This window comes from Carcharhinus amblyrhynchos, unplaced genomic scaffold, assembly GCF_965287045.1.
Source record: "Carcharhinus amblyrhynchos unplaced genomic scaffold, sCarAmb.v2.hapA scaffold_77, whole genome shotgun sequence".
NCBI classification, from domain to species: domain Eukaryota; kingdom Metazoa; phylum Chordata; class Chondrichthyes; order Carcharhiniformes; family Carcharhinidae; genus Carcharhinus; species Carcharhinus amblyrhynchos.
The window spans coordinates 827,072-840,481 of NW_027649817.1; the positions used below are offsets into that span (position 1 = coordinate 827,072).

General features: G+C 43.1%; 1 protein-coding gene across 1 annotated transcript in view; it reads right to left on the reverse strand.

Annotated features, from left to right (window-relative positions):
• Nucleotides 1–13,410, reverse strand: part of LOC145337812 (sideroflexin-5-like) — a 206,345-nt gene that overhangs the window by 156,282 nt on the left and 36,653 nt on the right. The window lies entirely within an intron of this gene.

The window sequence follows — 13,410 nt, forward strand, 5'->3', positions numbered from 1 at the left end:
TATACAGGATATATTCATAGCTACGGTGCAGAGAAAGGTCAGCTAAATTCTTTTCTGTGCTGTTAAAAATGGGAAATTGCTGAGTTAACAACATGTCTCCAGCTGCTCACCTGATGCCTTGTAGCAGTTTCAAAATAACAATGGCCACAGAGACAGTGAGTGTTCCAGCTAACTTCAAACAAGGAATACCTCGCAAGTCTTAATCTCCCTTAATGATGCTAATGGCTGAAGCATTAACAGTCCTTACATAGAATCATACAATGTAGAAGAGGCCCTTCGGCCCATCAAGTCTGCACGGACACATTAGAAACAGCTGAACCTAATCCCTTCTGTCAGCACTCAGCCCATAGTCCTGGATATTAAGATGCACCAAGTACTCAACCAGGTAGTTTTTGTCCCAGGCAGTACATTCTAGACCATTACCATCTTCTGGGTAAAAACCATTTTCTCCATTCCCCCCTAAACCTCCTGACCCTCACCTTGAACCCATGTCCCCTCGTGACTGACTCTTTAACTAAAGAGAACAGTTGCTCTTATCCACTCTGTCCATGCCTCTCATAACCTTGGTCAGTCTTCTCTGCTTCAATGAAAACAACCCACTGCCCTCATTATACCCCTTCAAAAAAACTCAATCATCTTCACGAGACATGGTTTTCCACTTGCAAAGACAAGTTGACTGTCCCTAATCAGTTCTTGCCTCTAAATGCCTGTGGATCCTATCACTCAGAATACATTCTAAAAACCCTCTCTCTGCTGGTTGCTGCCCTGCTTCTCGGTACAGGCAGGGTTTCTGGGTCTGTGTCTGGCCTCCTTCCTGGGTTTCATTGAATCATACAGTCCAAAAGAGGTCCTTCCACCCAATGAGTACACACCAACACATGAGAAAGACCTAAACTCCCACCTTATCCCATCTGCCAGCACTTGGCCCATAGCTGTGAATGTTATGATGTGCCAAGTGCTCATCCAGACATTTTTTGAAGGATATGAAGCAACCTGACTCTACCACTCTCCCAGGTCTGTCCAACTCTGTCGTCCATAGTACTCCCCGGGTTGCAGATCTCTACTGCCGCCTGAAGATAAACAAGACAAACACACCAGGCCATCTTATCAAATCAGGCAATGGGACCCTGTGCGAGAATGTCTCTAGCTACGTTGAGGCATCCTGAAACCCATTGTACAAAGAACCCGCAGCTTTTGTTGCCAAACTATGGACTTCCTACAGAAACTCAACACACATGACCAGTTGAGCCAGGAGCATTCCTTGTCACAATGGATGTCTTGGCATCAGCATCCCCCACGACAATGGCATTGCTGCAACTGCCTCAGTACTCAACACCAATAATTGCCAGCTTCCAGATGCAATTTTACAATTCATCTGCTTCACCCTGGACCACAATGACTTCACCTTCAATAACCAGTTCTTCATCCACACACGGGACAGACATGGGGACCAAATTCGCATCTCAATATGCCAATATCTTCATGCACAGGCTCGAACAAGACCTCTTCACCCCACAGGACCTTCAACCGATGCTATACATGAGATACATCAATGACATTTTCTTCCTTTGGACTCATGGTGAGCAATCATGAAACAACTATATATTGGCATCAACAAGTTCCATCCCACCATCAGACTCACTATGGACTCCTCTCTGGAATCGGTTGCATTCTTGGACACACGCATCTCCATCAAGGACGGTCACCTCAGCACTTCACTGTACCGCAAGCCCATGGATAACCTCACAATGCTCCACTTCGCCAGCCTCCACTCTAAACACATTAAAGAAGCTATTCCCTATGGACAAGCCCTCCGTATACACAGGATCTGCTCAGATGAGGAGGATTGCAATAGACATCTCCAGGCGCTGAAAGATGCCCTCATAAGAACAGGATATGGCACTTGACTCATCGATCGACAGTTCCGACGCACCACAGCGCAAAACCGCACCGACTTCCTCCTCAGAAGACAAATACGGGACACGGCAGACAGAGTACCCTTCGTCGTCCAGTACTTCCCTGGAGCAGAGAAGCTACGACATCTTCTCCAGAGCCTTCAACATTTCATTGATGAAGACAGACATCTCGTCAAGGCCATCTCCACACCCTCACATCTTGCCTTCAAACAACGCACAACCTCAAACAGGCCATTGTTCACAGCAAACTACCCAACCTTCAGGAGAAAGGTGACCATAACACCACACAACCTTGCCACAGCAGCCTCTGCAAGATGTGCCAGACCATCGACATGGTGCCATCATCTCACATGAGAGTACCATCCACCAGGTACACAGTACATATTCTTGCAACTCAGCCAACGTTATCTACCTGATACGCTACAGGAAAGGATGTCCCGAGGCATTATACATTGGGGAGACTATGCAGATGCTATGACAACGGATGAATGAACAACGCTTGACAATCACCAGGCAACAGTGTTCTCTTCCTGTTGGGGAACACTTCAGTGGTCACAGGCATTTGGCCTCTGATCTTTGGTAAGCACTCTCCAAGGTGGCCTTCACAACACGTGACAACACAGAGTCGCTGAGCAGAGACTGATCGCCAAGTTCCGCATACATGAGGACGGCCTCAACCGGGATCTTGGGTTCATGTCACACTATCTGTAATCCCCACGACTTGCCTGGGCTTGCAAAATTTCACTAACTGTTCTGTCTGGAGACAATACACATCTCTTTAATCTGTGCTTAACGCTCTCTCCACTCACATTGTCTGTACCTTTCAGACTTGATTACCTGTAAAGACTTGCATTCCAACCATTATTTTGTAAATTGAGTTTGTGTCTTTATATGCCCTGTTTGTGAACAGAATTCCCACTCACCTGACGAAGGAGCAGCGCTCTGAAAGCTAGTAGCTTTTGCTGCCAAATAAACCTGTTGGATTTTAACCTTGTGTTGTGAGACTTCTTACTGCCCTTTCTTTCCTCAGGGCAATTCAAGCATCTTTCCCTTCTTGTTAATGTGACTTTTTTTTGTTGATTTCACTGGAGATTTGCCATTTTTATGGTCCATTTTTAAAACTCGTTTTACTTATTTTACTTTTAAAAACAGGTCGGGGACTTCTCTTCCCTGCTGCCCTTCAAACCCTCAGTGCAGCGACTGTTACCAGAAGCCCCTACAGGCTCTGCTCAGATTGGGAGACTGTCTGTTTCAGTCTCTTAATTCCATGCTTTTTAAGAACTAGCTGCAGGCTTTTGGGAATTTCTCCCTCTTTAAGCACTGCTCTCTGTGCTCTACTTTTTAAAAAAATATTGCAGCAACTCCTTGGGGAGAATTTTTCCATCCTGCTTGCCTGCCATAGGATTGGAGCGGGCAGGGGGATCAGAAGACCATGCAAATGTCCATTGACCTCAAGCAGGTTTTTCCAGTTTTGGGGGAGAACGTAGCTGGAAAATCTCACCCTACGTCTTTTTTTCAAACTTAAGTTCCACTTTTTTGTAAACTCAAGGTCACAGCTCTAACTTCTGATTATTTTCTCTGATTATTTTCTTTTATTTCTTCTCTGTATATTTCTAAATTTCCAACCGTACTGGCCAATCCACACTCACTCCATGTGAGTTCCTCAGTGTCTGATACCAGCTCAACATCTCAAATGGATCTATTTGCTCAAAGCCAGGCATTCGGGTGAGTATATCTTTTTTGTTCAAACTTCAGTTAAAACCAGATGCTCACAGGTTAGCTGTGTTATCCTTGTTGCCAATGAAATGATGCACACTTCAGACAGCTCCACCCCCCCCAGGGTGATTACCCACTCTCAGTTCCAATTGGCCCCTCAAGCCAGATGACCCTCTTCAGCTGTGCTGTCCTTAAAGGGACAATAACTCCATTTGTCTTTATTGTGGGTTACTGGTGTTTTGGAGGTTAATGTGCCCACTGGCTGCAGTTACTTTGAACCCTGACTGTATTATCATGCACTTTGTGCGGCTGTCAATGAGACTTGCTGCTTCTACATCAATGAGCATCATAGGATTGATGTTTATTATCTATGCCAGAATACAAAATTCCCAAACCAAAAGGGATTTCCTACACTGCACAGGGTCTAATATTCTCTTAGATTTTGCACAGGCTTACTTGTCCTCTTATTTTAGTGTCTGCTATTCAGTATAATAACAAAGGGACTTCCATTCTCTATGACATGTGAAGTAGCTGTCATTGTTGATAATAGTTTTCTCCTCGGGCTCTAAATATCTTGTTTTCCAAACACAGAATTCCTACTTTGCTGGTCAATTCAAGTCAGATAATTCAATTTTTTGAAGTAAAAGACTGCTTGAGGAATTGGTTATTCACGCAGGATAAATTCACTGATTCCAGGCAAATTTGTAATTTGTGTTCCAGAGAGGGGATTTACTTTAAGAATTTGTTTTTCCTAACAACATACACATGAGGAATTGACTAGAGTGTTGTTAGAGAGCCCGAGTTGTCCCGATCTCATCCAGGCTGTGAATGTGTGCTTACTAGGGGCGGCTGTCAGAGGGGAAAGTGTAGGCCAAATAAACAAACACTTGGCACTTTGTCTTCATCATGAAAAGAGTGATGTGTGCCCATTTGGCAGAAGTTTCTTTGTAAACAGGAGAGGTTGATGCCTGCTCAAAACAGCTGTGAAAGAGAAGCATGCACTCACACCAACACTGGCACTTGCAACAGTGAGAATAGGGTTAGACCGAGCAATTAGGAGAAGTGTGAACTGATGGCAAGGATCAGATTGGGAAGCTGGAAGTCCATTTCTCTAATTGTTCCTGTATTTGATGATGATCTGCAGAAATTAGTCCCTGTTTTCAATTAAGTTTTACCATTATTCAGAGATAAATCAACACTGAAGGCATGATGCTATCACCTGCCCTACTTCAATTCTGACACATCCACTTCTTTATTTTGATGACAAAGTTGGCAACTCCAAAGACCGTTTTACTTTGACAATTTCTTATCAAAGCTAAATTATAAATGGCACAAACTAGGTTGTATTCCTTTGAAGTTAGTAGATAGAGAGTGATCTAATGAGATCTTTAAAGTAATGAAGGGATATGACAGAAAGGATCTATTTGCTCTGTAGGGGAATCAAGATCAGGAGGGCACCAGTTTAAAATTGCAGCCAGGCAATTTAGCAGCAAAATCTGCAAAAAGTTGCAGATCAGCCATGACCTCAATGAGTGCCGGAACTAGCTCGAGGTCATGGCCTACGGCTGCAAAATGTCTTTGCAATACAACTGTGACTATTCCCTCGGCTAGTACAGAACTCTGGTGCTGAGGAAAGCTAATGGCATGCTGGCCTTCAAAGCAAGAGGATTTGCAAATTGGAATAAGGATGTCTTGCTGCAGTATACAGGGCCTTGGTGAGGCTACACCTTGAGTATTGTGTGCAGTTTTGGTCTCCCAGTCTGAAGAAGGACATTCTTACTATTGAGGGAGTCCTTTGAAGACTGATTCCCAGAATGGCATATGAAGAAAGGCTGGATCGACTGGGCTTGCACTCACTCGAATTTAAAAGAATGAGAGGGGATCTCATATTTACATATAAAATCCTGATGGGACTGGACAGGCTAGATGCAGGAAGAATATTCCCGATGTTGGGGGAGTCCAGAACTAGGGTGGGGGAGGAGGGTGTCACAGTTTAAGAATAAGGGGTAACCCATTCAGGACTGAGGTGAGGAAGAATTTCTTCACTCAGAGTTGTGAACTTGTGGAACTCTATCACAGAAAGCTGTTGGGGCCAGTTTGTTAGATATGTTCAAGCAGGAACTGGATGTGGCCTTTGTGGCTAATGGAATCAAGGAGTATGGAGAGAAAGCAGGAGTGGGATCATGAAAGTGCACGATCAGCCATGATCATGTTGAATGGTGTACCTATTTTCTCTGTTTCTATTAAATGAATGGGTTTAAGATTTAGCCACTATGATGATGTGGTTGCAAAGTGACCAATGTTGGGAACTGAATATTCCACAATACTTTACTTTTAGAAGAGATTGGCAAAATGGAAAAAAGGATAGGAGTTAGCCCTGACAATGAAGGATTGGATAAGTGCATTAGAGTAAAAAAAAATTAGTTCTATTCATTAAGGCGTGGGATCAATTTCGGTGGGACCAAGAAACAACAACAGGTAAACACTGATGGCAGGATTTTATTATCCTTCTTCTTCTTTCTCCCCGCCCAAACAGTAGTGCAGCATTGGGTATGTGATGGGCTACAACTTCAGCATGTGGGAGTTTGTGAAAAGCACTAGAGTCCCAAACAATCCAATCTGCATTAAATGCAAGCAGCTGAGGGATTTCAGCTCAGAATTGTTAAGCTCGGGTTTGAGGTGTAAACATTGCTGGGTACTTTGGTCCGAGAGGCAGTGGCATCCCTTACGTTAGGTGGCAGTTCAGGTCTGGAAATTAGAATTGCATATAACAAGCATAATAGAGTAATCATGAAGACTTTAAGTTTCAAATAGACTGCCAAATGAAATTTATAATAATCAGGTGGAATCTTGTGCCCTGCCCTGTGACGGGTTTCACTGAAGAAGGTTGATTTATCATTTCACTGTATCACAGTACATATGACAATGTATTGTTTCTTGCATGTTACATGGAAAAAGGATACCATTCATAGAGTACACAGGGGAGAATAAAAGAAGAGAGCGCAGAATGTGTTACAGTCATAGCTGGGTAAAGAGAAAGATCAGCTAAATGTAAGGTAGGTCCATTCAAAAGTCTGGTGGCAACAGGGAAGAAGCTGTTGAGTTGATTGGTATGTGATCTCAGACTTTTGTATCTTTTTCCCGATGGAAGTGAGAATGTCCGGGGTAGGTGGGGTCCTTGATTATGCTGGCTGTTTTTCTGAGGCAGCAGGAAGTGTAGACCCCAGCCTGTTACTGCTGTCTTGCCACTCATCTGTGGTATAGGAATCAATGCCAATCTTAGGCCTTGGATGCACATCAAATCAACAGAAGACAAGATCTTCCGAGTGGCACTGAAATTCAATAGACCTCACTGTGGGTGGGACTTCTGTCCCCAGGGTCCTTCATCCTAGGAACAGGCCCACCATTGGACTGTTAAGTGGCAGGCTTTTCTGAAAAGAGGTGGTATAGGGCTCTTGCCAGTTCTCCAACTGGCAAGGAACTCTAAAGAAATTTGGCATGTCAGCTATGACTTTAACCAACCTTTACAGATACACCATAGAAAGCATTCTTTCTGCTTGTATCACAGCTTCGTATGGCACCAGCTCTGCCCAAGACTGCAGGAACTACAAAAGGTTGTGAATGTAGCCCAGTCCATAATTAAGGACCTCATGCACCCCGGACATTCTCTCTTCCACTTTCTTCCATCAGGAAAATGATACAAAAGTCTGAGATCACATACCAACTGACTCAAGAACAGCTTCTTCCCTGCTGCCGTCAGACTTTTGAATGGACCTGCCTTATATTAAGCTGATCTTCACACTCTAGCTATGACTATAATACTACATTCTGCACTCTCTCATTTCCTTCTCTGTGTACAGTATGCCTTGTCTGTCTAGCCCTCAAGAAACAATACTTTTCACTGTATACCTGTGACAATAATAAATCAAATCAAAATCAAAAAATTGTGAGCCAAGACTCCCGTTACCTCCAAAAGATTGCACCCATAGTGTGGATGACCAGTTAATGGAATAAATACAAAATCACTTTTGAGGTCAATATGAGGAAGAATCAACTAGGGAACATGCTATTTTAGATTTAGTGTTGTGCAATAATTAGAATATCATTCAGGTAATATTGTACACCTAAGGCATACTTAAAATCTGATTCATCAATCTTTGCGATAGGGCTGGTGCGGATATTATTCCAAAGGCAATCTTTTATAATGAAAAAGACTTTTACTGAGTAATGATGGTAAGTAATGGCTGTGATTCAGTGACTACATGAAAGATCAATCTTGCTGAATTTCTGCCTATCTGATAACCCAGCAAATAAATTTCAATTAAAGGAAGATATTCATCCACACACAACACCAGATTTATGAATGTTTTAAAAACATCACAAATACAAACAGGCATCTGGTTTCATGACAAGTATAATGGAGGTAGCCCAGTCCCTCATTACAATCAGCCCTAACACACCAATCTTAACAAGACATACTAATTCTTCTTTGACTCTGAGATGAATTACATACCGCTCTTGCCGAGGCTTTTAGTTGACTATTAGGCTTTATCTTGAACTCCTTTCATTGAGCACATTCTTCAAATACACTTTGTATTTATCCAGAAGGTGCAATAGGTCTATTTTGGCATTGACCAATCTTTTGACAACACTCCAGTCAAGCTTTGCCTTCTCCAACCATGATCTTCCATGTAGAGCTAGAAAATTACTATGTGCCACATGGAAAGACAACTTCTCTTTGTCCACTCAACCCTACATTGACCATAATGCAATCTTTTAATGGTCACTGGAACATGAAAAATACAAAGGACAAGATTTTGTGGATTGAAGGGTTTCAAGTGCCCACCAGCCGAAGAGTTGGCAGGGAATGTATTTCTGTCAACCATGGCAGCCCCGCAGCCATTTAATGCTCTCAGGAGTCTGCTGTTGGCTGGATCGGAACTCCATTCTCAGGGAGCTGCCAGTCAATCTGATTGGTCAGCAGTGGTGTAGTCCCAGCAGTGCCACCCACATCAGTGGCCAGAACTGGGACAAGCAGTCCCTAGATTTTAAGTGCCAAAGTTCAGGACTAGCTAAGTGTAGGGGTTCTCATAATGGAGAGTGCAGGTGAGGCCTGTGAAGGGTGAGCACCTGGGAGGGTGAGGGACAGAGCTGGGTGGAGGGGTGAAAAGTAAACCCTTAAGGGATTCTTCCTGTCAAAAGCGTGAGCAGGCTAACATGCTGGGCTTTTACCCACCCCTGAATTCCTACCTCCAACCTCAGAGCAGATAAGAAGTGATCCTTAATTGCCCACTTAAGGGCCTCAAATTGTGGTGAGTGCAGGAGGACCACCCTAAGCTTCTCCCCTCCTACCGCATAGTGAAAATGCTGACAGATTGGGGCAAGCAGGATGGATGTTTTTCACTGGTTCCCTCAGCCTTTAAACCCACCAGCCAGAAACCATAAAACTCTACCCCAGATACTGGTTACCTGCATGCACATCCTTTCCCCTGCAGTTCAGACAGCCTTGCATGCAGGCCATGACATGTTTTCAAACTCCAGTCCTCACAGCTTGTGACCCTGAACATATTAAAAAGAAAACCGCAGAGCTATCTCTCAGCAGCTTGTGGTGAATTTTACAGCCAATATATGCGTCAACAACAGAAATGGGAAAAGGCAGTTCAGCAAATGACTGTCGAAAGATCAGATTAAAACATGCAACTCAAAACCAACATTTTTTCTTCTAGTAAAATTTCACAATTTGCAAAGGCACTGTGCAAATCCACAGTTCAGTTTTCTCTCCTAATTTTACATTTAGATATACCTTGTAAAGTGATGTCTTTAACCCAAGTGCGCATGCCAGGTTGCTCGTACACTTTTTTGATTAGTATATGTTCCTGCTCATTCTCCACTGCACCCCCAACCCATAGACCATAAGATACAGGAGCAGAATTAGGCCATTCGGCCCATCAAGTCTGTGTTGTGGGAGTGAAATTGGTCTTTATCAATAGTTCAAGACAAACTATGTCAAACCATTTTCCTTTCAATGCCCAACTTTCTTTTACAACATTCACACCTATTTAGCACTTGAAGACTGATTTTCCCCTCCTCCCTTTCAGGTAGAACTTTCAACTTTAGAGGGACTTTGAAAGAATAATCAGGTGGAGTTTTTAAGGGGCAGTTGAAATGAACTAACTCAGCACAAGCTGGGAAATTGGCTGCTGTGTTTCCTGTAATTTGAGCAGTGACAATGCTTGAAAAGTATTTCATTGCATAGAATGTCCTGACCTTATGAAAGGGGCTGCATAAATGCTAATCTTTCTTTCTTGTTGTATTGTCTCATGGTGGTCTCTTTGCCTTGCTTTAACTGACTGAACTAATGGTGTTAGATAGGCCAAGGCTCAGTCTGGATCCCATGCACCCTGTCCGTCCTCTCCCAGCAGTGGCCTTTACATGAAACAAAGCACAGGTATGCCTTTGACCACATCGATGCCTGGTGTTGACAACCAAGAGATCTACTTTCATTTGAAACTTGGGAGTCAAAGCCGTATGATAGGGCAGGTGGAATCAAATTGGCAAATGTCATGTTTCCAGTCACCAGGGGCTAACATTATAAATAAAGAAGCCCGCTCCACCTGAACCTTGTACGTAACACAGGTTTCCTCACCAATCTGAGACTGGATGGACAGAAAGAGTTTCTTCTCTCAGACGGCTGTTAATTTTTAGAATTATTAAGAGCAGTGGAGACTTGGTCACTGAATATTGCTGTGGTGGAGGCTGTGGCCAGCACGGTGGCACAGTGGTTAGCACTGCTGCTCACAGCTCCAGGGACCCAAGTTCAATTCCCGGCTTGGATGATTGTCTATGTAGCGTTTGCACATTCTCCCAGTGTCTGTGTGGGTTTCCTCCCACACTCCAAAAAATGTGCAGGTTAGTTTGATTGGCCATACTAAATTGCCCCTTAGTGTCCCGAAATGTTTATGTTAGAGGAATTAGCAGGATAAATATGTGGGGTTTTGGGGATAGGCCTGGGCGGAAGAATTGTTGATGCAGACTCGATGGACTAAATGGCCTCTTTCTGCGTTGTAGCGATTCTATGAATATATCCAAGGCTGGATATTTGGATTAGACAGATTTTTGATTGAAAAGGGAGTCAAGAGTTAAGGAAGAATGGCAGGAAAGTGAATTAAGGCCACAGTGAGATCAGCCATTAATTTATTGAATGGGGAGTAAGTTTGATGGGCTGAATGGCCAATTTCTGCTTTTTTTTAATGATACTATTCATAATCCTTATTATTTTTACTTTAAACAATGGAACACACTAAGCTTTTCCATCTCTGATGCTGGTTCCAAACTAGCCCATATGAATAGGATGAAAGAAATTTCTCTCCACTTTCCATAGAATCAGAGAATTCCTACAGTGCAAAAGGAGGCCATTCAGCCCATTGAGTCTGCACCGATCACAATCCCACCCAGGCTTTCTCCCCATAACCCCAGGCATTTACCTTAGCTAGTTCCCCTGAGACTAAGGGTCAATTTAGCATAGCCAAGCTACCTAACCTGCACACCTTTGGATTGTGGGAGGAAACCTGAGCACCCCGGAGGAAATCCACACAGACACAGAAAGAATGTGCAAACCCCACACAGACATTGATCCAAGCTGGGGATCGAACCTGGACCCTGGCACTGTGAGGCCGCAGGGCTTACCATTGTGCCACCGTACCGCTCCAATACTGCCCTTACTTGAAAGAATTCTGGGGCAATCTCAAATTGATTCCAAGTAAACACAAAGTTATATGTGTATATGCTAAAGTGCCATCAATTCACCATCCTACCCAAAATACAAAAGGTAGCTCATCAAAGCAGAACATTTAACACAAAACGTAATGCTACACTTAGAGGAGCAAATGCTGCATGGGCTAAGTCATAGAGGTTTACAGTGTGGAAACAGGTCCTTCAGCCTAACATGTTCATGCCGCCCCCTTTTTTTAAAACCACGAAGCTAGTCCCAATTGCCCACATTTGGCCCATATCCCTCTATACCCATTACCTATGTAACTGTCTAAATGCTTTTCAAAAGACAAAATTGTACCCGCCTCTACTACTACCTCTGGCAACTCGTTCCAGACACTCACCACCCTCTGTGAAAAAATTGCCCCTCAGGACACTTTTGTATTTCTCCCCTCTCACCTTAAACCTATGCCCTCTAGTTTTAGTCTCCCCTACCTTTGGGAAAAGATATTAACTATCTAGCTGATCTGGGCCCCTCATTATGTTATAGAGCTCTATAGGATCACTCTTAAGCCTCTTACACTCCAGGAGAAAAGTCCCAGTATATCCAGCCTCTCTTTATAACTCAAACCATAAGTCCCAGTAGCATCCTCATCAATCTTTTCTGCACTCTTTCTAGTTTAATAATATTCTTTCTACAATAGAGTATTCCAAGCGTGGCTTTGCCAATGTCTTGTATAACTTCAACAAAATGTCCTAACTCCTGTTTTCAATGTTCTAACCAATGAAACCAAGCATGCTGAATGAATTCTTCACCACTCTGTCCACCTGTGACTCCACTTTTAAGGAGCTATGAATCCCTAGATCTCTTTGTTCTGTACCTCTCCCCAATGCCCTACCTTTAACTGAGTAAGTCCTGCCCTGGTTTGAATAGTCCTTCTATTTGGCCCAGCATTCCCAGCTGAAGTAGTGTCAAGCGATCTGCACTTATATTCTATGGCACTCCATGCATTTTATGGCAGCAATTCATGAAGGCAGTCCAGGTATGAGAAGAGGTTGAGGGGTGTGACTCTCCTTTTCACTTCTAAATTGGTCTTTGAAGAAATATCTAGCTTCCTCTTGATGCCTTACCATGGTGGAATAGCTGCTGTTTGGGAATTCACTATGTTACCATTGACCCAACTCCATAGCAGCATCTGCGAACATCAATAACCTGGTGTGTATTGGTAATTCTGAACTAATTGAACCAATCTGGGGTGATGAGAGAGGCCTTGATGAGAGGGGCATGTGGATTTCACAGCAGCTTTATTTACGTAGCATCCTTGACTAGTAAAACATCCCAAGACACTTCATCGATCCAAACAAAAAAATTGACACTAAGCCACTGAAGGAGCTGAACACCCTACATGGAATTCTTCAGATGTGGTGTTGATTCAAAGATCCAGTGGGATATTAAGGACCACAAGGCACTCCAAAGGCCTGAGAGACCTCCTGGTGACCTCATCAACAGTTCAAAAACAGATCAAGTGCTGCTATATATTTGTAGGAGGATGCTGGCACTGAATGGTTATCAACTTCAATTAAAATTTTCAAGACTGAGACCAATAGATTTTTTTGTTGGGTAAAGCTGCTAATATTACAGAGCAAAGGCATGGAAATTGAACTGATGCAAGTGAATGGCCGATCAAGCTCGTGGGGTTGGATGTTCCACTCCTGTTACTATGTTTGCCTCCATTAGAGGTTACGTTGCTTCAAAGAATAAGTTATTGCATAAATTACTCTGAGACATCCAACTAATAGTATGTGATACGGCCCATATAAATGAAATACTTTTGATTACAAATGGAAATATTCACAGAAAACGAAGTTAACAGCATATCCCAGAGCTATTGAAAGATTTTTTGGCATATAATCACTCTGTGCGAAATCATTTTCTCGGTCCCCTGCCTATTAAAGTTTGGAAAAATATAGCTAAGTTTTCAAGACCTATTAGTGCAGGAAACTACCATGTTTGAACATAATACATAGGGAGTTGTGATGAAGCGAGTGGGTTTTTAAAGTCTGAATA